At 44.4% G+C, this 26,138-nt stretch overlaps 1 protein-coding gene and 1 long non-coding RNA gene across 4 annotated transcripts in view; one reads left to right on the top strand and one right to left on the bottom strand.

The window, feature by feature from the left end:
• NHEJ1 (non-homologous end joining factor 1) overlaps positions 1–26,138 on the bottom strand; it is an 82,290-nt gene that overhangs the window by 12,157 nt on the left and 43,995 nt on the right. The gene's annotated exons all lie outside the window — the stretch shown is intronic.
• On the top strand, positions 694–23,342 carry LOC144305692 (uncharacterized). The gene is made up of 3 exons (XR_013372692.1): positions 694–845; positions 944–1,124; positions 23,220–23,342. It is a non-coding gene; the product is annotated as an uncharacterized LOC144305692 (long non-coding RNA).

Genomic DNA, 26,138 nt, shown 5'->3' with positions numbered 1-26,138 from the left:
AAAGATAACCCACCATGAAAAGCAATTTGGCAGTTCCTCAAAAAGCTAAATGTAAAGTTACTATATGACCTAGCAATTGCACTGCTAGGTCTCTACCAAAGACAACTGAAAACATATGTTCATACAAAAACTTATGCACGAATGTTCACAGCAGCATTATTCATAATAACCCCAAAGTGGAAACAACGCAAGTGTTCGTCAACTGATGAATGGATAAACAAAATGTGTTATACCCAAAATGATGGCATATTATTCTGCCATAAAAAGGAATGAAGTACTGATACCTGCTTCAGAGGATGAATCTTGAAAACATAATGCTAAGTGAAAGAAGCCAGACACAAAAGACCACATCTTGTATAATTCTATTTGTATAAAATATTCAGAATAGGCAAATCCACATAGAGACAAAGTAGATTAGCAGTTTCCTAGAGCTGGGGGGTAGGAGGAAATAAGGAATGACTGCAGATCAGTACAGAGATTCTTTTTTTAGGGTGATGAAAAGGTTCTGGAATTAGAATAGTAGCCATGGCTGCAAGCCTTGTGAATATTGTAAAACCAGGGAATTGCACATTTCTGGTAAATGTTATGGTAGAAGAATTATAACTCAATTTTTAAAAAGGATTCTTAAGAAAGATAAAGTCTCTGCTCTCCCCCTATCTGCTTCCCATTTTCCCACTCTGTTTCCTCTTTCAGGAATAGACTCTCAGGCTCCCAACAGGCCTGGACAACATTTAAAGGACTTTAACACAGTGTAGCAGATTCTTGTCCAGTGACTGAGTGACTGGAGTTAACACAGAACGGAGACAGAGCACGGGATCCAGAGCCATGCAGCCCTGTCTCTGAAAGTAAGCCTGTCATTTACATATTTGTTTTATTATCTTAGCTAAGTGAGTTAATCTCTTTTTTGAAAATTTCTTTTTTATTTTTATTTTTTTTACATTAGAGAGACAGAGTGAGAGGGAGAGGAAATCTGAAGCAGATCCGCACTGAGCACAGAGCCCGACGCAGGGCTCGATCCCACGACCAAGAGGTCATGACCTGATCTGAAATCAAGAGACTGACTGAGCCACTGAGGCACCTCTGACTTAATCTCCTTGAGCCTCAATTTTCTCTCTACAAAACAGGTAAAATAATTCCTATCCATGAAGGTTGTTGTGAGAAGTGTTACATGAGATCACATGTGTAATGTATTAATCCCATTCCCTTGAGCATTCTAAGCAATCTCTACTCCTTGAAGGCAACCAGAAGCACTTTAATTCGGCTGTATGGTACAGGCTCTAGAGTCAAAATGCTTCTGCTCAAATTCCCAAATCCATCACTTTATCTTGCTAAGCCTTTGTTTCTCCAATGGTACTTTGGGAATAACTATAGAGTTATCATGAGGATTAGATGAGCTAATACATGGGAGGTGCTTGCTATGCTGCCTGGCACATAGAAAGCACTCAGCAAATATTAATGATTAATTAAATGATTAACTCAATCATTCAACAAAACTGATGATCATGCCACATAGTGTGCTGTATCCTGAGGCTGAGATGGACCTTGCTGCCTTCAAGAAGCTCATAGTCTGGTTGAGGATTCAGACGCATAAACAAATAATTGTTCTTCATGGCCAGCCACACACTGGAGCCTTTGATTCCCAGTCAATAACGCTAGGTCTAAGGCATTATAAAACAAAGCTGGATATGTAAGGAATGGTGTGGGGTGGGGGCCGTGGTGAACACACTAACCATGAATCAACAGTAGACTCTCCTTTTTTTCTATAAATAGCCTCCAAGAATCTAGATAAATAGGCATGCAGACTTCCTCCTCGGCATGACTTCTAGCTGGCCAGGGGTTTAAGGGCATCTCCATATATATATATATAGCCCTCACTGCCTTCAAAGCTGGTGCCTCCTCACCTTTCAGAACTCAGTTTAAATAAACCCACTTCTTTGGGCCCCCGACCATATCATCTTAAGTATTTGTCCTTGCAGAAGTCTATTATTTTCCCTCAAAACAATTTCAGTAATTTTCAACTGTTTCTTTGTTTACTCATTTCCTATCTCCTCGACCAGGCTGTCAGTTCCTAGAGTTCAGGTGCATTCTACAAATACTTACTGAGTGTCTACAATATGCCAGGCTTGGAGGTATGTGCTGGGCATTTGCCTTGGGGGCACAGACGTGGCCCTGTGGAGTCTACAGTCTATATTCACTGCAGAGCTTCAGAGCTTTGGAATGGAAGTGTACCCCAATCCTGGCTGAGGACCTTCTTTTGACTAATTAGCCCAGTTAGATATGGGCCCTTAACTGCCAGTCCCTCACTAAGTCTAAAAAGCAAGAGGCTGGAACTCTTGGTTCTTTGTCCTTTTACAGTCCTAGAAAAAAAAAATTGCCATAACCCAGTAGAGTTTAAGTTAGCGCACACAGCATAACCTGGAGCCATTTCTGGCTCTTTCTTTATAAAGCTATTCCTATCAGCTTGTAAGAGCAAAAACTATTGATATCAGGCAAAGGATGTACTGACTGGGATAGGGGGTAAGAAGGGTGCTGGGGGTAGGGAGATGAGAGGAATAAATAGACCTGGAGGTTGTGAGCCCTGGGTACTTTTGAAATTCAATGCCCTGAGATTTTCTGATGGCAGCTTCCCACAGTCTGAGCTCTATCGTTGAGCACTGAGCCTGACCATCCCAAAGGCTGTTTCCTGCTAAAGCCAGCCTGAGGTCTAAGGATGCTGAATTAGACTCTAGTAAATATTCAGCTCCAAGTTCTCTGGGAATAGGTGAAGGGAACACTGTTTTCCAGGACTGGGACTGGGAGATAATAAGATTCAAAGGATTACTGAAAAAGCCGCTTTAAATTCTTTATTAAATAAACAAGGGAGTACACACACACACACACACACACACACACACACACACAAAAATACATACACACACATACAGAATAAATCCTTGCTTAATAGCAGGAGATAATTCCCGAAAGCAGGATCAAGGAAAAAAAAAAATCTCAGGCCACAGAAACAAATACACTTATTCACTTACTTAGCACTTTCCCTTGAGCCAGATTATTCTAGGTCCAAAGAAATAAATGAATGATTGTGGGTTCAGCGAAATATGTTCAGTTCTATGACACAGGTCTATGCCCATCCTGCCCTGAAAGAACAGCAGAAAATCAGGGAGGAGTTTTTGTCTTTGTCAGAGATTTCCCCCAAACTCTCTGCTCTTAACCTGTGCTGGAGGCAAACAGAAGCAATGCCATGTGGTTGATATGAAGGTGGGGCTGGGGGAGGGGGAAAGATAGGTCCATTAATTCAGAACAGCATATTGAGTTGAAAATAGGAGAGAGATTTACAGGAACCAGCCAACTACCAGTCCCCAGCCCAAATCACTGCTGCCAGAGCTATTAGAGTTAGTGGTGTGACTGCAGGAAAGCTAGCAAGGACAAAGTGTCATGTAGGGAATGTATGATATTGTCCCAGGAAAATGAGAAGCTCTGAAAATCTCTGCACTCAAATTCCTAACTCAGCCCCAGGTGAGAAGAATGCATGTCCTCAGTGTTAATGTCCTTTGCCCTTCTTTGAGCAGATAGTTAAGTATCATGCTGTATCCTGGCACAATGACTGCATATCTTGGATGAATATGTTGAGCACATCTATGACAGATTGAACATGGAACCTATAATTAGGAGAAAAATGCATGTGGAAAGAGTGGCTCTCCCAAGGATCCATGATCCTGGGGGAGGGGAGGTAGAGGAGAATTTTTTTCACTAAGCATTAAAATTTTACTATTATTCCAATTACAAACCGTGTTTCCTTGCCATACTAACATGATGCCACTTAAACCATCAGTAGATCTCTTTCTGGATTCATGATGATCTATCCACATTCTACTGGTTTCTCTGATGATCAACAGCACATTTTTTAAAAAATATTTTGTTTATTTGAGAGAGAGAGAGAGAGAGAGAGTACACAGAAGGGGAAGGAGAAGCAGACTCTGTGCTGAACAGGGAGCCTGATATGGGGCTCTATCCTAGGACCCTGAGATCATGACCTGAGCTGAAGGCAGACGCTTAACTGACTGAGCCACTCAAGCACTCTGCACACTTTTAAAAAAGACTTTAAGTAATCTCTATACCCAACATGGGGCTTGAATTCACAACCCAGAGATCAAGAGTTGCATGCTCCACCGACTGAGCTGGCCAGGTGTTCCCACAGCACATATTTCCTAGATAGATGGCACAGCATGACTGTGCAAGAAAAGTGTTCTCTGTATCAAATACAAATGGCTTCAAAGCAAATTAAGGTGGCTTGCTCAGTTAAGCTCCCTTCTTTGGAAGTGTGTCCTAGTCACCCGCAGTGCCCCATGAAAGGGCAAGATGAGGGGGTCTTATCTGTATTACGTGATCACATCCCCTAGACTCAGCTAATTAGACCAAGGTGGACACCTGACCCAAGAGAACTCAATCCCTAGACCAATCAGATTCTATCAGGAATGTGACCCAAAAGCCACCCAGCATGGGTTCTTAGCCTTTTTTGTGTGCCATCGTCTCCTACACAGTCAAGTGAAGGTTGAGGACTCTTTGTAAAAACATTACAATAAAACATATAAAATTACAAAGAAAACCAATTCATTAAAGTGCTGCTATTCAAATATTTTTAAATGAGTGATATAATAACATAATGCTTCTTTATTAATACATTAAACTAGAAGATTTAGCAGTGGGTCTAATAACTCATAATTTCAAACAGTGATGAACATAAACTATATTTCATATCTGTAGCAACTATAAAATGATATAAAAATATCTATGATTTTGGGGATCCCCAAAATCGGTGGCTCAGCAGTTTGGCGCCTGCCTTCAGCCCAGGGCATGATCCTGAAGTCCCGGGATCGAGTCCCACATCAGGCTCCCTGCATGGAGCCTGCTTCTCCCTCTGCCTGTATCTCTGCCTCTCTCTCTCTCTGTCTCTCATGAATAAATAAATAAAATCTTTTAAAAAATAAAAAAAATTAAAAATTAAAAAAATCTATGATTTCTATTGGTGACAGAAATCATAGATGCTGCTAATGCAGTAGTGGATCTTGCTTATATTTATAATAGGAGCAAATGCTGAATTTTAGATACAAGATACTGAAGATAAGGTTGCAATCCCCCCCATCCAACTCATGAATCCCTGAATTCTTTTGTTTTTTAAGATTTATTTATTTATTTGAGAGAGCGAGTGAGCATGAGCAGGGGGAGAGGCAGAGGAAGAAGATGTAGACTCCAAGCTGAGCAGGGAGCATGAGATGGGGCTGGATCCCAGGACCCTGAGATCATGACTTGATCTGAAGTCAGATGCCTAACCGATTGAGCCACGCAGGTGCCCCCAAACCCTGAATTCTAAGCATGGATGCTCAAGGGAACCATGGGACCCAGGGTTAAAAAAACACTGTAGAGACTTTCACCAGGTAACAGTGGACAGTTAATTAGAAAGGGCACACAGCTAGTCAGAGTGAACAACCAGGCAAGCCAAAGCTGTGTGCTATAAATGAGCTATAAATGTGTGGGCCATAAATGAGCGATCTTGAGACCCCAGAGAAAGAAGCCATCTCTCCAGCCCCTGCGACACATGGTTAAGTGTCCTGAAATTAGGTACTGAGAGATCTCCCTGTGCCTCTTCAGTAAATTTTCTCTTCACTTAAGCTAATGGAGGAAGTTTTTTTCCTTACGATGAATTGCCAAGATAATATTTGTTCATTTATTTAAATTCAATTCATTAACATAGAGTGTATTACTAGTTTCAAAGGTAGAGTTCAGTGATTCATCAGTTGTGTACGCTGAGGTAATATTTAAACAGATAAGCTTATGAGAGCCTCTAATATACTGTGTATATTTGTGCAGATTAATATTTCACTGGATTACAAATTCCTTAATAGTTGAGACTATGTAGAGCCTTAATCATGTCAAGATGCTTCTGCTAGCATCTGTGAGCCTGCTGCAGAAGACACCAATAATGTCCAATGGCTCTAGGGAAGAGGGACAGTGCTTGTCCTCTGCCTATGTGGCCAACCCTGGCAGGCAAACGTGGGCAGTTTATCTCTAGATATGTAGCTGGTAAGAGCCAGGCAAAATGGAGCAGGATGAAAAAAATCAATGGGTCCTGGTACCACCTGAATCACTGTGGATCTTTAGGTTTGGGGAGGCCAAGGGCAAGAGGGAGATATACATGGCCAGAAGAAGACACCAAAGCTGTCAAAGGTCCTCTTGGGAAATGCATCTTAAATAGATAAGCCATTTTATTGGGGGCAGGGAGGGACTGTGAGGGATAAACTGTGTCCTGAACAGCTTTCTTGTTATAAAAGTAACACTCATGGTCAATGCCTAAACTCTCAGTAGGCAGATGTAGGCACTTCTGTGGAGAAGGAAACAGAGTGACCCTCAAGGCTTCTCCAGCTGCTCTTTCACTATTTTTAACCCACTGAGGGGAAAGGGGAAAGGAGACATGAGGAAAGGAACTGAATATTACTGTTAATTGCTTAAAAACGCAGTGGCTGGTGGGTATGCAGTATTTGTTTTCTTACCCTTCATGCCTTAGATACATCATGTATTTTCTTTAATAGGTATCAAATATTTTATAGTGAAAATATTTTAAAAGACACAGTGAAAACCAGATGAAATCAAACATCCCAGTGAAAATGTGAAAATCATTTTACATAGTATCTGCAGTGAGCAGATACCAGAGCCCAAGCACAATTAAGTCTGTTTGAGGAACATGCTCTCCAGACTTGAACCAGTGCCTGGCCCCTCTGGACCTTGAGTTTAAAGATGGCAAGGATTCCAAGGAGCCAGAGGTTCTAGAAAAAAAAATTGGGGGGGTGGGGGTGATACAAAGTCACTTCCCAGAAAGAAAAGAGGACTGGCAGGTTGTGGGTTAGGAAGTTACAGCGCTAGAAGCTCAATTGCTAGGCCCCAGTTATCTGCCACCAGTTGACCTCAAAATATTCATTCACAACAAGACACCTGTTAAACCCATGGCTGGGATAGCAGTGGGGGGACATGACCTAGAAGTGTCCAATGGTGACTCTAAAATCCAGCGCCTAGCAAAAATTGAGCAGGGCCTACCAAGGCCTTAAAGAGCTACCAGAGGAAGGTGGGGTACAGGGAGATGGAGTGGAGGTTGGAAGATACGCTTCAAGTCAGAGCTTGACTCAGAATAGGAGTGTGGTCACACTATGGGGGAACTGAGGGTGGGAGATGGGATCTGGAGAAAGAGAGAAGCGTGAATCTGCAGGAGTCAAGACAGGTCTGACGTGAAGGAAGGTTTCCTAAAAGGATATGATCAGGCCTGAGGGTAAAAGCCTCTTCCTGAGACCTCAGTCCTTCAGCCCAGGACATTTCCACTCCTTGTCCTCTCTCCTGGCCACAGTCCACGTACTCTAAGATCATTTCTAGGTATAGTACATCTCACGCTCTTTTGGATCTAGGTTTCACCGAGGAGGACAGGATGCCCTGGTTACCTAATTTAGCGCTTCCTACTGATACACTCCCCACTTCCTTGCAGGAAGCCATAATCTTGTGGGTTTAAGATTCCCACTGAGTTTGCTAAACTCCTATCCTCAGGCCCAGTTAGGAGGCGAGAACAGGCAGCCCTGACACCAGGTTGACCCTAGGCAACAGAAGAGCTACTCCGGGGTTCATCTCCAGGTGAGGGATGGAGGAAGGACAAAGCTTAGGCTCTGGTTACAGGGCATCTTGAACACCTGCTAATAATAAAACATTATCTGTCAAGGCTTTGGCCCTCCAACCCACCAAAACAGAGGAAGAGGGTGGGAGAGGAATTTTATTCCCTCTGATTCCTACCCCAGGGAGTAACAGCCCTCACCCTGGTTCCAACCCAAAGGCCACTAGCCAAGAGCAGAAGGGCACCCGAGAGAGACTCTAAAGGAAGGGCTGACCAAGGGACGAGAGACTGTATCAGCCCCTTCCTACAAAGGGAAGGTGGGTAGCAGGCATGGGAGAAAGGCTAAGGAGACACTTGGCCAAGTCAGCTTTCCTCCGTTTCCACTTATGTTGTCTCTAACTACCGAGGTGGCTTTTGTAAGATCTGAGGGAGAATAAAGCAGAGAGGGGCAAGGAAATAAAAGCCAACCATGATAAAGAGACCGTGCAGCATGTAGATATCTAGTGCAAGAGGCCAGGTCCCCAGGTTTTGAGGAACATATCTTTCACAGAGAGCCCTGAGTGTTAAAGGAGCTCCCTGCAGTTGTTAGCACATGTGTGTCTGTATCAGGACAATGTTTTACACCTAATGGTCACTTCAGAGCTGGCCTGCACCCAGCTCATTCCCTACACAATAGCAACCTTTTATGCAGGGCCCTTAGCCTCTGCCCACTTCTTATGCCCAGGCCTGATCTGGTTCAGAAAGAGCCTTACCACAGCAACAAGAGCCAACATTGAATAGGGACAGCACCATAAATAGCAGGAATTAGTTTCTCAATCAAATTCCTAATAACCTGGGATCTAGTTCGGAGAGGAGGGAAATGGGCATTATGATAAATGCAATCAGAGGGGTGCCTGGGTGGCTCACTTGGTTAAGCATCTGACTCTTGGGTTTCTCTGCTCAGGTCCTAATCTCAGGGACATAAGATCGAGTCCCACATCGGGCTCCATGCACAGCGGGGAGTCTGCTTGAGAATCTCTCTCCCTCTCCCTCTGACCCCCTCTAAAATAAATTAATAAATCTTTTTAAAATTTTTAAATAAACACAACCAGAGAGGCAACATCACCTGAAGAACATAAAAGGAACTAAGGGGCAGGTTTCACGGAAGTAGAAACATTTTCACTGAGGTCATAAGGAGCACTGAAGGCAGAAAGCCAGAGAAATCCTAGGAGAAGCAATAAATGTAGTAGTTAGGCCACATTTGGGTTTGGCTCAAGAAGAGAAGCTCTGAGAAGCTGACAAAAAGTAAGAAGCTCAGTAAATCAAATTTTAGATTGGGGCGAGAAGTGGAGACTCGTTTACTTGGGGGCCCCTAGGCACAAAGCATTTGGCCTCATCCAGAACACTTCCTAAAACCAGAGCCCAGAAATCAAGGAATCAAACTGAGGGAGGGACACTTGGAGAAGAAAACACGGTGCTCTAAGATTCCTTTCTTTCTACATAACGCAGGGCAGGAGGAAAGTGAGAGAACTGACTTTTTGCTATTTTGGTCTTTTTTTTTTTAACCTCTTTAAACTTTTTATTTTATAAAGTTGGTAGAATTTTGCAAGACTAGTCACTCATGAGGAGAACACCTGACGGGGTAGAAGTGTCGGTAATGAGCCGAGAAAGATTCTGTACATATCAGGTGCTAGAGATGAAATTACTGCTCATTGAACTCAACCTGTCAGTCGTCTGTGTTCTGTGATCAAGCCTAAAACTAGATGAGCATTGATTCAACAGGTATTTACTGGGGCCCACTGTGTTCCAGCTACTGTTCTTGGTTACTGAGACACAAAAATGAACAAAACATAAAACAATTCCTGCCCTATGGCACTTATATTCTGGGGGTAGAAGATCACTAATATAAAGTAGTATGTTAAAGGATGTTGCATGCTACAGGGGTTAAAAAAAAAAGAGTAGGATAAGGAATTGGGAGTGTAGAGATGGAGGGGTGCATTGCCATTTTATTTATCTTCAATTTTATTTATTCATTTCAGAGAGAGAGCATAAGCAGGGGGAGGGGTGGAGAAAGAGGGAGAAGCAGACTCCCCACTGAGCAGGGAGCCCAAGGGGGAGCTCAATCCCAGGACCCCGTGATCATGACCTAAGCCAAAGGCAGATGCTTAACTGACTGAGTCACCCAGGTGCCCCTATGGATTGCCATTTTAAATAGGGTGGTCAGGGTGGGATTTGACAAGATGACATCTGAGCAAAAATTTAAAGGATCTGAGAGATTTAGCTCATGGGTATATGAGGGACAAGTGCTGGAAACAGAGGGAATAGCTAGTGCAAAGGCCTAATGAGGGAGAGTGCACAGCGTACCGAATAATAAGATGGTCAATGTATCTAGAGTGAAGTAAAGGAGTAAGAGATTGTAGGAAAGGTCAGAGAAGTTACGGGGGTCAGATAAAACAGGACTTAACAGCCATTGTGAGTGCTGCTTTTACTTAAAGTGATGTGGGAACCCTTTGCAGGGTTTTGAGCAAAGAAGTGGCTGATTTAGAACTTTAAAGGATCAGTCCAGCTTCCAAATTGAGAACAGATTGTAGGAGAGCCAGGGTGGCAGCACAGAGACCAGTTAGGAGTCTGCTCTAGTCATCTCAGCAAAAATTGAAGATGGCTCAGATCAAGGTAGAAGAAGCAGAAGAGTCTATATCTATTTTGAAAGAAGAACCAACAGAATTTCTTGATGGATTGGATGAGAGAAAGATAAGAGTTAATTAAACATGACTCCAAGTAGAAGGACAGAGTTGCCATCAACTGCAAAGGGAAGGTTATAGGAGGAACATGCTTGGCACATGTGCGCTAGATAGGGAGGGGGAAATCAGGAATTGTATTTGAATGTGTTGAGTTTGAGCTATCAGAATTTCAATTGGAAATGTTGAACAAGCAGCTGAAAACACAAATCCAGGGTTTGGAAGATCTGGGCTGGAGATACAGGCATAAAAATGGTATTTAAAGCCATGAGATTAAATGTAATCACCAAGAGAGTGAAGGTAGGTAAAGAATAGAAGAGCCCCAAGGACAGAGACTTAGATGTAGTGCAGAAAAAAGGAAAATATCAAAGGAGATTGTGAAGAAGAAAGAGAGAATATAAATAGAAAATAAGTCCAGTAAAGTGCATATCTCTGGAAGCCAAATGAAGAAAGTATGTCAAGAAGGACTGGGTGACCAACTGTATGAAGGTGGCTTGTAGACCAAATAAGAGGAGAACCAAGAACTAACTATTGGATTTTGCAATGAGAAAGTCAGTCTTGACCTCTTCAAGAACAACTCCAGTGATGTGATGGAAGTTAAAAACCCTTCCTATTCTCTTGAAATGGTTTCAAGAGAACAGGAAGAGAGGAATTGAACACAATGAAAATAGACAACTCTTGTACAGAGTTTTGCAGTAAAGCAGGCAAAGAAGCAGGCTAGTAACTGGTGGGCAAAGTGGGGTATCAAGAGGATGATTTTTGAGATGGGAAAAATAACAGCACATTTGCGTGCTAATATGATACACCTATAGAAAGCAAAACGTTAGAGAAAGGAGAATTACTGGAGCAATTTCCTTGATAGGTGACATGGAATCTAATGCACAAATTGAAGAACTGCCTTTGGATGGACAGATGGTAAATTTTTCTATTCAAATAAGTAGAAAGACAGTGTATGAGGGTATATATGTTAGCAGTAAGTAGAAGTGGTGGGGTAAACATGTTAAAGTTCATTTCTGATGATTACCCTTTTTCCCCCAGCAAAACAGGAAGCAGGGTCAAGGTGGCTTGAGGAAAGAGAAGGTGTGAAATAATGGGGGAGTGAATGGGTCAGAGTAATACCATATGATTGCCTGGGAGTTTTTTTTTTTTTTTTTTTTTTTTTGCCTGGGAGTTTTAAGGGTACATTTGAGGTTTATGGTCAAGAATTTATTTATTTATTTATTTATTTATTTATTTATTTATTTATTTATTTATTTATTTATTTATATTTGACAGAAAGGGATCTTTTTTTATAATAAATTTATTTTATATTGGTGTTCAATTTACCAACATACAGAATAACACCCAGTGCTCATCAGAAAGGGATCTTTTGTGTAGAGAGACAGAGAAAAGGAGGGGCAGAGGGAGAGGGAGAGAGAGACAGAATCTTAAGCAGGCTCTATGCCCAGTGTGGAGCCCGATACAGGGCTGGAATTCACGACCCTGAGATCATGACCTGAGTTGGAATCAAGAGTAGTATATCAAGAATTTAAATTGAAACTAGTCAGCATGGTTGTTACATTTTTTTTTTGTTTTTCTCCTGAACTGACCACATTTGGCTATATATGTAGATAGAAGAGGCCAAAAGTTGAGCTTGACTCTACATAAGAGATGGGCAATAGACCAAGAACACATTCAAGGAAGTGCTTATAATGATTGACCACAGAAGCTGAGTAAAGAAGGGAAGCAGGACTTAAAAGGAGCCAGGACAATGTAAAGGAGGGTAAGATCAAGGGACTGGAGGTCCTTGCAGGATTAAAGGAAGGTTGAAAGGTTGAGTCAAGGTAGAGAAAAAGAGCTGGAACAATAAGAGGAAGAAGTGCTTGGAAAGTAAGATGTGTAAGACTGAGATTATGGAGCAGTGGCAATTATTAGCCATGATAATGTCTAGAGTAGACTCTAGGGCCAGGTTTCTAAACAGCGGCACTACAGCAATTTTGTGCTGGACAACTCTTTGCCATGGCAGGGTGACGTAGGCACCCTGCGTACATAAGGTGTTGAGCAGTATCCCTGGTGGCTACCCATTACTGCTAGATGCCAATAGTGCCTCTCAAGTTATGATGACCAAACAGGTCTCCAGACATTGCCAGATGTTCCCTGTGGGCAAAATCTCCTCTTGTTGAGAAGCGCTGCTGCAGAGAAATTAGTGAATTGAGATAGAGCAGAAATCAAGATAATTAGGGAAGATTAGAGAAAGTGGAGTGAGTCAGGAGCTAAAGTCCTCAAGAAACAAATGGGAATGACTCAGAGTCATTGCACTGCAACAAGAATGAGTACTGGAGGATAGAATCTGACAAGAGAGTCAAAATTGGGCTTTTTAAGGAAGAAGAAGGAGAATGGTCAGAAAGCAGCAATTAGAAGCACTAAGGACACATATCCCACCACCCCACTCGGTGGTAAGAGGACTATCAGAGAAGAAATAGCTACCACGTTAGAGGAGCTGCAGATAAAGAAGCATCCTCAGCAAAAGCCAGGTTTGTGAGTGAGGAGAAGCGAATGCTCAGAGAAGAGACTAAAGATAAAGGATATTTTGCTGATGATACACCATTAATTCCAGAAGGCACAGCAGAAGGGCTCAGGAACTAGGGAGGGCTGGAAAAAGAGAACAGAGTGAAGTGCAAGACATGTTGTCCCTGAAACTGGAAGGTGGAACCCGGTGGGAGGTCCACTAAGGGGAGTGGTAGCTTAGTGGACACAGATCTTCAAAACAAGAAAAAAAGGAAGCTTCCTGTCATTTAAGCAAGAAGGTGGACAGAAGGTAAGAATCTGCCGGGAATATGGCACAGGCCACTAGCAGTCACACTATAATTACTAACCCCAGGCTAGACCTGGTCTAGAACAAGAGAATAATTTTCCAGGCTTCACCAAAGAACGGCCTTTAATATGAGGAAGTCAACCAAACAGACACATACCTATCAAGAGATAAGGACAGGGTTTTCAAAAACCCAGGAGCTAAGGAAATCTTCAAGAAGGGTGAGGCTTGAGTAAGGTTAGTGAGGATAGCCCTAATGCCCTAAGTGAGATCATGATTGGAGCCGAAGTCAGATGGTACCCCCAGGTCTACCTCATTTCTTTTTTAATGGCATCATTGTATCATATTGTATGGATAAACAGTAATTTTTTTCATATCTACACAACAGGCATTTAACTATTTCCAATTTTCCCCATTATAAACAACACTGCTTTGAACATACTCGTGCACAAGTGTTCTCATGTTAATAATTCTGTAAATCACATTCCTACCTGATGGATTAAAGGATATATCTGATACTGCCAAAAAAAACACCTCGCCCTCCAAAAATAGTATATCAATCTGTATTCCCACTAAAATTGTATGAAGAATGCCCAATTCCCCATAATCTCGCCAAAGACCTAAGAATTTATTTCAATTTTTGCCGACTGACAGAAGAAGATCTCATCCTTGCCTCAATGTGAACTCTATTTTGTTCTCTTTGTTTGGTTTGTTGGGGGACGATATGCCAGTTTGAGAACAATGAGAACTATTTTCAAATTCATTTATACGCATAAACACTGAACCAAAAAGATAGCATCTGTGTTAAATATACTGGCTGCTAAATGGAAAGAAGTACGAGAACAATAACAAATAGACACACCACCAACACTTTTGAATGTTTATTGTGCCCCACACCATGAAAGGTACTCAAGTATGCTATCTTGCTGAGCTCTTACAACTCTGTGGACAGTATGAATATACCCACTTTCCACAAAAAGAAACTGAAGCCAGACAGGTGAAGTAACTTTCTCCACGTCGCACATCTAGTACCTGAACGTTTTGAACCCAGACCGCCTGACTCTAGAGCCTCCATTTAGTAACTTGCTCAACCCAAATGCCATAGCCAGTGGATGGCACAGTCAGGATTCAAAGCCAGGTCTGCCCACCTACAGAGCACCCATATGTAAGGTGTTTGTTTGTTTAACAAAACTTGCATCATCTATATGAATAATGTAATGACAGTGTGGGGAACAATTTGTTCCTATCTAAACTTTTCTTCTCTCTCTTTTTTATTTATTTATTTATTTATTTTTGGTTCTGGTTTTGATATTTTTGGTTCTGTTTTGCCTAAGGTTAAAAAAAAAAAAATACCGACATTGCCTTGGTTGAACTGAAGGCAGGGCCACTGCATTGCATGACTCAAGGGGCAACATGCTTTAAGTGAATGGAGTTCAATGGAGTTGTTCAGTACACAACCTGCAGGGCTGAATGTGGTGGCCCTGGACCAGATACAAACTAAAGGAAATGGCAGATTTCTCCCCACATTTAGGCCAAAAGAGCTAAGGGAAATGGAGTGTCCCCTAGTGGTTGAGAATGGTGTGGACAACCACAGAAGACCAGCTAGAGATCTCCAGAACGGACAGAAAGAGGGTGGGTGCTGAAGTGAAATCAGGAGACGTGAAAATGAATTGCTGCTCTACCTAGAGGGTGCCCTTATAAAAGAACGCAAGATATGTCAAGACTACTCTTTGGAGAATCAACAGTTCCCCCGGGAAACAGAGGGGAACAGAGGATAAGTATCACCCAGAATTTGGGTCTCGAGAATAAGATGCCTACACGTAAACGAAGACAGGAAAGGAAAATGATTTTCCTAAACTAGAGGAGGTGGTAGAGAAGGTGGGAACATACATAAATAGACTTAAGACTAGATAATCAGTCCTGGAAACTTCTGAGTAATCTTCCAAAAGGCACCCCCTCCTCCAAAAAAAAACACTAGAAAATTAGGAGAACCTTGAAAATGTTCTCAAGGGGAAAAATGATGCTAAAAGAAACCCAGATGTGGTGAATGTAAAATGAATGGAATTTTGGATTCATTCCTACTGTCAGCCTCTCTTAGAATTGAGGCAAAGGCAATTGCAGACTTGGGAAGAAAGGCTTAACTTGACCAAATTAAAATGGCTTAAAGCCATGAGGAGACCATGGGTAAAACAGAAACACACATCAGCTGGGCAGAAGATGGGCCCTGCGAATCAGCACAGTAACTCAAAGAAACGGAGCAGATGCAGCCGAGGTAAATACGACGATGGTGAGCGCCAATCACTTGCTCGATGGAGGAGGAGATATTCTGGGTCATCTCATTTTCCAGTTTAATATTTACCATTTGTTACTTACATAGATGATCAGTTTTCAAAGAATTCACAAGTACGTTATGAAATAACAATAACACTAAAATATAAGATGCCTCATAATCTCCCAGTGACACAGGGTGTTCATCAAAAGTATCAATTGTCACAAACTGCAGAATCTGGTCTCAGTTACCAACTGGCTAAGAAACAACCTAGAAAGATGTAGATGGCACCAAATAAGGAGATGATGATGCCCAGAGATAAGAGTCATTATTATTATTACTGTTGTTTTACTTCAGAGGACTTAATACAGTTAGAAGTATGGTGATGATAGCAGCAACGGGACAGAGGAAAAGAATGCCACGGTCATGTTGACGACTCACGAGAGTGTGAGTTCCATGAGAGTAAAGGCTTTGTTTTGGTCACTGCTTCCTGCAGCTAGAACACTGACTGGCACATAGTAGGCACTCAAAAAATACTCAAAAGAGGAAAAAATGCTATCCTGTTTAATGCTTTTTTTCTCATCCCCACCCCCACCCCCCAAAAAAACACATTTCCAGAAGGAAAGGAATGTTGTTCACTCTAACGTCCTTCTTCACATTCTCTATTTGGGGAAATTCTCACCCTTCGTGGTCCAGCAGAAATTTCTTCACTTTCTTAGTCTTCTCTGAGACCCCTTCCTGCCGCCCACAATCCTACCTCCTTCAAAAGGCCAAAACTAAGCCTTTCTCGTGCTTTGCTTCCAAAGCCCATCCACTTGGATCTACATTTGCTCTCGTTTCTTTCCTCATTGTGCCGTGATTGAGGATTTACATGTCTGACCCTTCTGCTGGGTTATAAGCACCTCGGGGGCCAAGTTCTCGAGGGATTCAGTGATTCTGGAAAGCCCATCTTCAAGCACAATGCCTTACAAACGGTAATTACTTAAATGCCTGTTCAGTTTAACAACACAGAATGACACTCTTGGTGTCTAATAAAAAGCCAGCATCTGGTAGGTGCTCAATAAATGTTTCTTACATGAAGGAACTAAAAGAGACCAACCAAAGGAAGGGCTTTGCCTCCAATCCCGGGGCAGGAGGGCATGCCTTGGAAGACAGAGCAATGGTCTGAGAGACTTGCCTGGGATCACGCCAAGATAAGTGCGAGGGAGTGCCAGGCGGGGAACATCACTGTCGGAGCAGGGGGAGGGCAGGCTGAAAATGCAGCAAGCGATGAGGGGCAGATGGCCCAAGTGACATCTGGGGCCCACAGACGATAATCTTCTGCTAAGGCTGGGAGAGTGTAAACACCCCAGAAGGGAGGAATTGTTTAGCCTGGGCCGAGGAGCTAAAAGTAGGAGAGAGGACGAAACACGGGACGGAAGGTCAAAGCCCTATGACAGGAAAGCCAACCAGGGGAGACACTGCCCTCCTTGGGCTCAGAAAACAACGGCAGGGTCTTCAGGGATATCAACAAGGGTTATCATCCTCGCCTTCAGGCAGAAAGGAGGTCTGCAAACAGATGGATTCTGGAAATGAGAGAAGAATGGAAGCCTAAAACAAAGAGCCTCCGCTTGGAACACAAAGTCCTTTAACCAGGATGCAAAATACAGCCCCGTGCTCAGTGTTGGTGAGTGGTGTCCCCCAAAACCACTGTTTCAGACTACTCCCCGTAGGGAAAAGCACCTTCAAGAGTAGAGAAAAGGAGAGGGGCACCTGGGTGGATCAGCAGTTAAGTGGCTGCCCTCGGCTCAGGGTGTGACCCCAGGGTCCTGGGATCGAGTCCTGCATCCGGCTCCTCACAGGGAGCCTGCTTCTCCCTCTCCCTGTGTCTCTGCCTCTCTGTGTCTCTCGTGAATAAATGAATAAAATCTTAAAAAGAAAAAAAGAGAGAAGAGAAAAGGAAAAAAAGGGAGGAGAAGGGGATTAGCATAGCCCCAGGCCTGGAGCCCACCCCTCTTCGGTGCCCCTGGTTCCATAAAAACACCCGAATTCTCCCTTCCGGGTCCTGCTGTTTCCTATTCCCATTGCTTCCTATTTCCCGTCCCACTGCAAGTCTGCCCGCCTGCTCTCAGGATGTTACAGCAGGCGCCACTGGTGCCTACGACATTAATAGTAAGTGCTGTGCACTAGGGACAGAGGAGATAGGGCCTTCTGCTTCAAAGAACTTGTAATCTACTCGAAGAGACAAAATATAAATATGCGCAGATCGCAAGAAAATCACTGCAGAGCAACACGTGATGCACGCAAGAAAAAATGGGCTCAACTATTTATATAGCTGCAAATGGTCTGGGAAGCAAAAGGCAGCTAAGACGGAACTGATAATTCAGGGAGGCTTCCCGGCAGAGGTGACGTCTCTTCCTGAAGAACAGCTGAAATGGACAGATGGAAATCAAATGTGTGGGTTTAGAAGGGCTAGAAGGAGGCCTGCGGCAGATTCCATCAAAACTGCGTGTTGACGGATGGAGTCCACAGAAGCCCAGGGGGCTGCAAGAAAATGTCCAGTGACCCAGAGAGGAGTGGAAGAACTGGAACTCAAATCAAAGTATTCCATCTTCAAATCCAGGGCCGATGACAGGAATAACTGCAGAGGAACAAGAATTGGTGAATGCCTGTGAGGAAGAGGGGAGCGCACGGGCTTGGCTGTGACCAGGGGCCTATCTCCTGAGGTCCTGAGACAGAAGCAGAGCCCAGGCTAGTCTCAAATGAGCCGAGCGGCTCCACGTGAGGCTGTACTTCTGTCCCCGTCCAGGAACACCCATCATACCTTAGTTACAGGGGCTCTGCAGGACTTCTGGATTTCCTACACTACATGCCCTGCTCTGAGAGTGAGCTCCCAGCAGCCACTGTGCCTACTCCCAGGTCTCTTCTAGTCCCAAGGACCCTGAGAAGCTCCAAGACACACATATGGCAAAACCAACCAAGAAGCAACTCCACCTATGAACTTCTGGTTGTGCTCACAGCCCCACCCTCCTCCTTTACCCCCACCAACACTGAGGAAACCAGATGTACAAATGGTTAACAGAGAGAGAAAGAGAAAAAAAAAATCCCACCCAGACCACTTGAAACGCGGCTAGTCTGGCTGGGCTTCGAATCCGCTCAGCGACTGCTCCACGTCTGCTATTTATAGCCTCTGGGTGCCCAGCCCAGCTTCCAGGTCACTAATTGTGGCCCAGCCCCGAGCCAATCCCCCCATCTCCTCCCCCGCCCTCGCAACACAGGGAAAAAAGAAGCAAATCCAGCTTTGTCTGGCCCAGGAAAAACAGCCAGGAGTGAGATCTGAATCCAAGACCCTATATTCTATGTCTTGTAGGAGGTATCAGAACTGTCCAGAAGGGTCTGCCCTCGTACTGTAAGTCTTGGAGAGCTGTGCTGTCCCTTCCTTCTATATAGCAGGCATCCCTTCCTGAATTCTTCAAGTTCATCCAAAGTTGAATCCTAATTTCAGGCTAACCCATTCAAATACTAGAAAGGGGAGATATGGGTTTTGGCCACCAAAGACACCAGCGGACGGTCCAGTAAAGAGCATTACTTCTTTGAGTAGGTGTCTAGGCATCCATAGATTGGTATGCTTGCTCCTTCTTGGGGTGGATTTGCTGGATGACCTACCCGTTTATTTGTTTTACTACTCTACAACAAGGAAAGTGCCCAGGGAAGAAGTGCTCTTGTCTTTAAACCTCTAAAAACTCTTTTCCAGCACCCACCAAATACTTTGAAATCCCCCACATTCTTAGTTTCAGACAGAGGCCCTGAATACAACAGTTTTCTTAGGGTGCTATAAATAATCCCTTCTGGTCCCAAGATGCTATTATTTGCATATTATTCTAGAGCATTACTTTCCTCCTAAGAATGCAGATGACTCTGAGATGAGCAATGACCATTTTCTGACATATGAGGCTTTGTGACATTAACCTGAGTGGCGAAAAGCTTTTTTTTTTTTTTTTTTAAATAAAGGCCCGAGGGGCAAAGAACAACAACAACAAAAAAGAACTTGGCCAGAAGACTCCATGATGGTCTGTCAGTTCTGTATCTGTGGTACATTGGGGCCATCCCCTGTGGGCCTTATCTGTGACTATTAATTCTACATCTGAAGACCTACCTGTCTCCCTCCCAGTGAAACCCACCCACCGTCAATGACAGCTCATCCTAAGAGCAGATGACTGGGACCAGAAGTGAGGGGACAGTAAGAGAAAGAAGGGCCCTTCCTCTCCCAGTGCTCCAGTGCCCGCGCTGGGCTTGCCTCTCTTCTCAGATAGCCTAACAGACTCACGGCCCCCTATACCCTTGACCACTACTGCCCAAGACTGCACATCTCAGCGTCAGTCTTCCCCCTTCTCATTTTGGGGTTCATTTGGGCCACTGGGTAACATGCCAAGGATTCTGGTTGTTGCAGCCAGAACCAGAATGCCGCTGTGCTATCTCATCATCACCCACAAATACCAATTCCCAGCCCCAAATGGCCCCAAATCTTTCCTCCCAAGACCACAAGGGGAAAAAAAAGTTTCCAAATTAAAAAACTAAAACTGGCAACAAAGGTGCCCCATGGCAGTAACCTTTAAAACTGGCCATTAAAGTTTATAAGTCAGACGGGCACCAACGTGAACGATCAAGAAGAGAAAAACAGCCCCCTCCCTTGGGGACCCGGAGCCACAGCCTTCCCCCTAAAGCCACAGAGTTGATGTCACAAGAAGCGCTTGCTGCCGTCAAGGGCTCTCTGTGTCCCGACTACAGCCACGCAGCCTCTATACATGGGAGGCGGGTGGGTGTCTGGCTGAGAAGAAAGGAAGGGGGAGGGGCGAGGAGAATAGAGGCCAGGGGTAGAGAGGAGGTAGGGCAAGGTGGGCAGGGGGAGAGAAACAAATGTCCTCCTGGCCAGGACAGCTGTCTGCAAGTCACAGGCCAGGACGGGTCGGGCCTGGTGGGCTGCCGAGGATGGTGGTTCTCAACTTTTTTCCCACCCAACACACATGAGGCATACTGCATATTTTCATCAGTAACTACAGGTCATTATGCAGTGATTCTTAACCATCCTGGGGCAAAGGGAGGCACATATCAGAAAGTTTTTGGGAAGGGTATGAATAATCTGAAAAAGGTCTCCAAATCATCCCGACCATCTCCCCTAGGGGTTATGTACCCCCTATGAAGAATCATCGGTGTAGGGAGCCTACTTCTCCTTCACTCCCTCCCTCCCTTCCATGTATTCAACAAACACATTCTGAGAGCTTACACGTGCCAGACATTGTTCTAGGGGCAGTGGAGAGACAGCAATGAGCACACGGGCAAAATTCCCTGCCCTCATAGAGAATCCAGGCCTTTGTAGTGGAGAAAAACAATATAATAAAACAGTAAAATCTGTGGCGTGGTGGGTAATGGATGATAAGTGCTAAGGAGAAAAACAGAGCGGGGGAGGGGACAGAAAGTGCTGGTGGGGGCGGGGATGGAGGTGGGGATGAAATTTTAGATAGGGTGGCCAGGAAGTCTTCAACTTCCTGAAGGAAGAGAAGGAAGGAGCCATGCGGATATCTGGGGAACAAGCATTCTTAGCAGAGGGACCAGCAAGTGTGAAGGTCCTAGGGTGGGGCTCACAGCTGGTATGTTCAAGGAAGAGCGGGAGGTGGCCACCCTGGTGCTCACATGTCCTCTTCTTCGGCTCAGATCCCATGGCTCTAAGGAGTTGGGCTGATCACCTGCTGGACTAAATTGTCCAAGCCAGGCACATGCTCATAAGCAGGAAAAACTTAGATAGCCTGATGAAAGGGGACATGGGTGGTAAGATGAGCTGAGTAGTAAAGTATTTCTCTTTCTTTAAACAGCTCAGATTTCTTTCTTTTTTTTTTTTTAAGATTTATTTATCCATGAGAGACACACAGAGAGAGGTAGAGACACAGGCAGAGGGAGAAGCAGGCTCCCTATGGGGAGCCCAACGCAGGACTCGATTCCAGGACCCTGGGATCACACCCTGAGCCGAAGGCAGCTGCTCAACCACTGAACCACCCAGGCATGTCTCAGATTTCTTTTACATAAAATCTCATCCACTCGCACAAAATCCTTGTAAGGAGCAAAGGCCCTATACCCTTAACTAAGGGCTGGAAGGGGAAAATGACTGGCTCAAGAACTTGTTTTTAAATGATTTTAAAGCTAGAAGCAGGAATCAAATTTACTCTTGGGATGCAGTCCAATGCTTTCTGATTCTTCATAAAAATCACAGGATGGTAAAAGCTGGAAGAGGCATTAACAAGATTACCTTATATATTCCCTTCATCTTACTCAAGAAGCAGCAGCTGAAATTAGAGCCCAGGATCCGGGTCTGACACTCCTTAGAAAGCAAAGTAGGGGATGGTGCCGATTTTACAAGAAGGGACCATTTCTCTCAAATCCTAGAATCTCGCCTGCAGAGGAAGATACGGTGATAACATTAGGATTTCCGAAGACTAACAGTGTTCTCTGTCCCCGGGCCCCTGAAAGAGTCTGTCTCTACAGGCTAGGTCCTCTGCCCTCTGTCTAGCCCCCTTCAGCCCAAAGGCCCTCCAGGAGACAGAGCCTGGCCAAGCCGGTGGGCTGCAGGTTCAGAACCAAGCCTCCGGGGAGAATACAGATACACACACAGACGTACACAGTCAGTGGGAAGGAGGGGAAGGGAAGCACACACAACACAACACACCAGGGCAGCTGCAGAAAACAACTGCTTGTTAAGTTAAAATTAAACTCTGCACAAATATTGACCTTTGGAGGGGACAGAAACCGGTCCCATATTTACCAGTTTTATAAATGGGACTGACCACAGCTGCCCCACGCGCTTGGCCAGCCTGATGGCAGGATGGGGCGAGGCCGTGCTTTGGGGGTGGGGGATGAATGAGAGGGGGCAGGAGACATTTTAAACACTCTCTGAAATGCAGTGACTACAGGTAGGTCAAAGTTCCCGAAAGCCTTACAAGAGGAATTTCTAAGAAAGCAAATGAGGCTGTCTCTGAAGGGTGTGTATGTGTGTGTATGTGTGTGTGTGTGTGTGTGTGTGTGTATGTGCTGGGGGGGGGGTTGGGGGGATCCAAGAAGTAGGGAGAGAGAGGAAAAAAGGAAGTGACAGAAAGAAAAAGAATTGCTAAAAATAGGGAGAAAGACGACAGAGATTGAAAGAGAATGGAGGGAACACTAGGGAACTTACCCTTTTGAACCCTGGCCCTTGGTCAAACCAAGAGTCATAAGGTAGAAGACCAGGTGACCAACTTAACCTAACGGAACAATCCAAACTGACCCGGTTTGAGTGTTGGCTCTGCTGCTTACTCACCCTGTGACCTTGGCAAACTCCAGACCCCAGTTTTCCATCGACAAAAGAGGGGCACTATTACAAAAACATTGCTCTAATTCACAAGGATAGAACCAAAAGAAGACAATGGAAGTAAAAGCACTTTGCCAACCATAAACACTACACAGATATAAATAATTTTTTAAATTAATTCTACCCCAACTTAACCGTGTACGTTTATACTCCAAACTGGCCAATAAGTTGCAGTCTCTCTAAGAAAAAGCCAGGAGTCAGGAGGGGAACTTGAGCTTCCCCTGAACTTGCTAAAAGCCCCCTACAGGCATACAACTAAATCCTTCCTTGGCTGAGAGATAACAGGGAGGCCAGCTTGCCGAAATCGGCCCCAAAAGCCACACCGCCAGCTTCAAAGGTCCAGATACAAAGTGGGAGAAAGGATTCATCAATACTATTTCCCTGAAAGCTGATCTCTGACAACCTACATTTTTTTTTTTTTTTAGGAACAAACATCGCAGATGCTGGATAACTTCTGTTCCAAACCTCTGATGCCTTCCTTCATCCTCTTTTATATTTTCCTTATACTTGTCAACTTCCACAATTAATAATAATGAGCATTAAAAGTATGGGTCCAGTCTCTATATGGTTGGGAATGAAAATACCCCTCTCCAACATCTGCAGCTGTGCCACCAGGAATCACAATCTATAAGTATTTCAATTAAAAATACTTTGAAAAAACGTCTGAAGAGATTTTGCCAAAATCTTATTTGTCGCCCAGGTTCATGGAAAGCTCCTGTGCCTTTATGTGGTACGCTATTTACACTCTACACCTTGCAGGCATAGACAAGCGTCTGTCACTTAGAGCACGAGAAGCAGGCAGTGATGAAGGTAGAGCCCTTTGCCTCCTCTCTGCTAAGCAAACACATGTCGCTAGTATCTTTTGACTCTGTTTCACTTGTTCAATGTTTTACCTTAATATATTACAGTTTATATTGTTAAACGTGTGCCATAAAATATAAGCAATGTACAGCACAACCATGTCAGCAAATTCAGGAAGAATTTCCAACGCTGCAGTCTCTGTGGTCACAAGGCAGGGAGATGTTTTGCATTTGGTGCACCAAATATGTGCTGAAGCACAGACTCCAAACAAATTGGGGAGGGGGAGACAGACAGGAAAGAAAACGGGAAGAAAATGGGGAAATTATACTCCATGTGGGGAACCAGCTTCCTTGAATTCCGATCCAAGAACTTTTTTTTGAAATATAATCATTGAATTTCCATAACTCTCTTCCTATGGCTTTGTTCTCCTTCTGGGACTCCAGAGAAGTGCTCTGCCGCCAGGTCCTGCCACTCTGGGGCTTCTAAGGCTTTTGTTTTTCTAACTGTGAGCAAAAGTCCCCTACTGACTCCACCCCTATCTTTCCCAGGAGCAAGTGACTCCCCTCCATAGGCCTTAGCTCTGTCTTCTATAAAACACAGAGAAACTGAGTTAGCTGACCTTCCCTGGATTCCCTGCCAAACCTGGGAAGCTACAGCCAGAACGGAGGGCATCTTCAAATATTCCGTACTTTCCGTACTTTGAGAAAAAGGAAAATGAGAGTTTCCATATTCAAGGCTGTCACCCATTTCATACTCCAAAGAAGTTCATTCTCTCCCTCCAAGCGCCAAAGCTCAGAGGAGTAGCCCTGAACAGAACCAGTTGGTCTAATCACTCCTCAAGATCCCCCTCCCATGTTCTTGTTTTGTTTTAAGATTTTATTTATTTAGGGGCGCCTACGTAGCTCAGTTTGTGAAGCATCTGCCTTCGGCTCAGGTCATGATCTCAGGGTCCTGGGATCGAGTCCCAAGTGGGGATCTGCTTCTCCTTCTCCCTCTGCCTCTCCTGTCTGCTCGTGCTTTCTCTCTACTCTCTTGTTCCCTGTCTCTCTCTCCCTCTCAAATCTTTTTTAAAAGATTTTATTTATTTATTCATGAAAGATACAGAGAGAGACAGGCAGAGATGTAGGCAAAGGGAGAAGCAGGCTCCAGGCAGGGAGGCTGATGTGGGACTCAATCCTGAGACCGCGGATCACGCCCTGAGCCAGGGGCAGGTGTTCAACCGCTGAGCCAACCAGGTGTCCCTCAAATCTTTTTTAATTTTTTTTTTTTTATTTATGATAGGCACACAGTGAGAGAGAGAGAGAGGCAGAGACACAGGCAGAGGGAGAAGCAGGCTCCATGCACCGGGAGCCTGACGTGGGATTTGATCCTAGGTCTCCAGGATCGCGCCCTGGGCCAAAGGCAGGCGCTAAACCGCTGCGCCACCCAGGGATCCCCCTCAAATCTTTTTTAAAAAGATTTTATTTATTTGGTTGAGAGAACATGAGCAGCGGTCTCAATCCCAGGACCCTGAGATCAAGATTTGAGCCAAAGGCAGGTGCTTAACCAACTGAGCCACCCAAGTGCCCCCTCCTCCCACCATGTTCTCAACCAAATAAAATCAATGCCTCAAACAGGGAGGTTTCTAGACTAGGAAGATAGTTCAGGAGCTGAGCACAAGCATTTTCAAAAGCGAAATATTCTTAGAACACCTGGCTGGCTCAGTTAGTGGAACACATGACCCTTGATCTCAGGGTTGTGAGTTCAGGCCCCATGTTGGGTGTAGACATTACTTAAAAATTAAATCCTTTTTTTAATCTTTTTTTTTTTTAAAGGCAAAATATTCTTAAGGAGAAACACATATGGCTCAGTAGATCTCTGGGGGGGCGGGGTGGGGGGGAAGAAAGCCCACGACAGGACAAGTGATTATCATCCAGCAATTAGAAGTCATGTGTCCAGGCTCAGGGGTTGAGCATCTGTCTTCAGCTCAGGTTATGATCCTGGGGTCCTGGAATTGAGTCCTGCATCGGGCTCCCCACAGGGAGCCTGCATCTCCCTCTGCCTGTGTCTCTGCTTTTCTTTTTGTATCTCTCATAATAAATATATAAAATCTTTGAAAAAAAGAGAAGTCACATGTCCAAGGACACTTTGCCTGTGAGGGCTCTCTTGACCTCCCTACAGCTCCCTCCAGGAGACCCTGCTGATCTCCTCCCCGATTACATTCAAACTGCCTAAATTCAACAAAAATATAGCCCCACATAGGATTTCTAGTTGGATACTGTTTGTTTCAATGATCTCCTGCTCTCTCCTCACCTAACAGGTAGATGGGTCTCTCAGAGAAGTCCCTAAGCAGGTCACGTGCCAGGGCTGATTCCTGGTGAGAATGCCTCGCGAGGTCCACGCCAAGTGAATGATGTGTCATTCCCAGGGGGTTCTAGACAGAATGACACCTTAATACAAAGGACAATGGCAGCGTAAGTGCTCCAAAGGCCTACAAGAGGTGATGCTTAGGGACGTCTGGGTGGCTTAGCGGTTGAATGTCTGTCTTCAGCTCGGGTTGTGAT

This window comes from Canis aureus, chromosome 36 (assembly GCF_053574225.1).
Source record: "Canis aureus isolate CA01 chromosome 36, VMU_Caureus_v.1.0, whole genome shotgun sequence".
Classification (NCBI taxonomy): domain Eukaryota; kingdom Metazoa; phylum Chordata; class Mammalia; order Carnivora; family Canidae; genus Canis; species Canis aureus.
Note: the sequence above shows the minus strand (reverse complement) of the source record. Positions and strands in the feature narration are given on the sequence as shown.